Raw genomic sequence first — 2,804 nt, forward strand, 5'->3', positions numbered from 1 at the left:
AAAATTATGAACTGCAGAAGCTGAAATCTCCAAATTCATTGCAATTTTATATTTAGAAAAAGACCCTCTGAAAATGTCTTACTATTTGCCAACTATGTGTGAGTTTATGCCACTTGGTGTTTTTTAAGCACTACACAACTTTTCCAGTCTTTTGCTGCCCTTCTTCCAACTTTTTTGTCAATATTTCCTGCATGAAATGGGAACACATTTTTCAAAAAACAATAAAACCTTTCATTTTCAACATTTTCAACATTTGTTATGTTCTCTTCACTTTTTTTTAAATTAAATATGAATAAATTACAGAGCAACTCAACTTTTCTGGAAATAATTCTTGTCCTACTTTTTTCCTTCAAATTGCTTGTGGCAATGAAAAAGCCTCATGAGTGCTATTGCTACGTTTGCATAAATCCCCACAAGCTCAGGCTCTGCTCCTTGCCAGAATGTTGTGTCCTGACACAATGAAGTGGTTTCAGTCACCTTTCTGCTCCACTGGACCAAAGTGATGTGAGGACGGCCACAGTGCAAGGTTGCCTGCAGTGTCGTCCACAGAGTAGGTCCACAGATGTCAAGAGCTGAATATCTTCATCCTTCCTATTGTGGAGATTTATCCCCCTATCTTTGCTAAGAGAGGTCAGGGGACCTCCTCTAAACGCCAGATTTGTTCATCATTGACCATACATCACAAACAACTAACAGTAAATCCGATAAGATAAATACAAAATTGCCTTATTTTTCATTTTCCTGATGAATTAAACACCCTAAACAATGCAAACAATGTAATCACTGCTGCTAAATTTGTGTGATACATCCTACACACTTGTTAATATACTCTTACTTACTCTATTGATCCTACTTAACTCCCTGGATATCCCCAGCAGCACTGAAAATCACTTCCTCAGAGTCATTACAAGCCTAATTTAGATCTGCCTACCTATTTTTATCCCTATATTGGATTTAAGTAGCTCAGCAGAGCCGAGACCAGTGGACGTGTCTTAATCTCTTGGTCAGTATATCTGCTATCACAGTGAGCCTCAGGCCAGAGCAGCTGGATCATTCCAGATCAACCACTCTTGCTAATTCATTAAAGGTTAATTATTAGTTGATGGGATTCACTCATTTTTACAAACCAGGTTTGAAATATGTAGTCCAGTGTTGTGAACTGCACTGTTGTGCATAATTTAGCTGCATAATGCTCCTTAGGTCATTGGGAGAGCAGGAATCACATGCATCTGTATTTGCAGACTTGGCCTCGGGGTGATCAATAATCCAATGGCTGTTCACTTAATGCGGTGTGTGTTGAGTGGTGGGAGTTTGCTAATGCTGTGCGGCGTCCCCTGTTTGAACAGCATGCTGTAGACGTCTGTGAATTGAGGAGACCAGCTGCTGGACTTGGGAGAGAGGAAATGTTGGCCATTCTTGTCTGATATAGGATTCTCAACAGTCCTGGTCTTCTTTGTTATGCATGTCTTTTCATGATGGGCCAAATGTTTTCGGTTGGTGTAAGGCCAATTCAGCTACTTCTAAAAAAGTCTAGTTAAGAGGCTCTTTTTATGCCCAATCATGTTACTGACCTGCTGCCAATGAACCTAATTAGGTGCAAAATGTTTCTCCAGCTGATTCTCTTTATTATCACTTACTTTTGTTCCCTTTGTCCCAGCTTCTTTAAGATGTGTTGGTGCCACCAAAGTTAAAATGAGGTAATATCTTTGATGAAATAGTAAAATATCTCAGTTTAAACATTTCTTATGTTTTCTCTTATGTGTCTTTGAAATTTGAAACTCATTACATTCTGTTGTTATTTACATTTTACACAGCAAACCAACTTCTTTGGAGTTCGGGTTGTGAGAGGCCAATGTATGAGCATGTAGCATTTTGAGGTTTTCAGTTATACTAAACCAATAAATCTAAGCTTAAGCCTTCACAGTGGGACTTCACAAACCACCGCGTGATGTTATGGTTGCCATATCCATCTTTATTTGAAGTCTGTATACTAAACATGTAACGACCAGTCACATGATTATGACAAACGTGGACAAATTTAAAATGTAATTTAATTGTCATGCGTCTACAAAACCTGTGTAAGGTTGATGGAAAAATGCAATAAACTCATCTCATTTTATTATTTTTTTTCATGACATCTGATGTGTATATACCCTACCGCGAATGTAGTGTAGTTTGGTAATACCAAGTCACCAGAGTTTATCACTGAAGGAACATGCAAATCATGCAAAATATATCAAAACTCTCAAATTCATGTTGTAATAATCCCCTTTTAAATGTTTAAAACTATAGTGAGCCACAAACTATGGTCTGGATTTGCAGTTCAGGCCTGAAGAAACTGGTAAAAAAAAATAATGGAGGGAAAAAGCTGCAAACAGGTAACATTTTTTTCTGTCAATTACTGACTTCCAAAGTAAAAAAAAAAGTTATGTATAACTCAGGCTTTTATATGCCTTTCAGAAAGAAGGTAGTGCTTCACTTTCCAGAGCAAAACTAGTTCCAGCCTGGATGTTGCTTTGTTATTTCAGGTTGTAGCAAAACCGATTTATTCCTGCAATACCACAAACCCCTGTGTTTCCATGTCTCCCGGACAAAGTGCTTTGCTGTTTGTACAGTGTTTCATTTTGTAAGGATTTTAGTCATTTCTCACACTTTGAATTGATGCATCTCTTGCTCTCTTTTGCCTAATCTGCTCTGTCTCTCCCTGTTGCTCTCTTGCAAAAACACATACACGCCCTCACAGGAAACATGGGGTTATTGCAAAATTTTAAGTGGATGCACATAAGCTGAATACTGCGCGCTCA

The sequence above is a fragment of the Rhamphochromis longiceps genome, linkage group LG5 (genome assembly GCF_057381845.1).
Source record: "Rhamphochromis longiceps isolate RC_006_pf linkage group LG5, R_longiceps_female_GT1.1, whole genome shotgun sequence".
In the NCBI taxonomy this organism is placed as follows: domain Eukaryota; kingdom Metazoa; phylum Chordata; class Actinopteri; order Cichliformes; family Cichlidae; genus Rhamphochromis; species Rhamphochromis longiceps.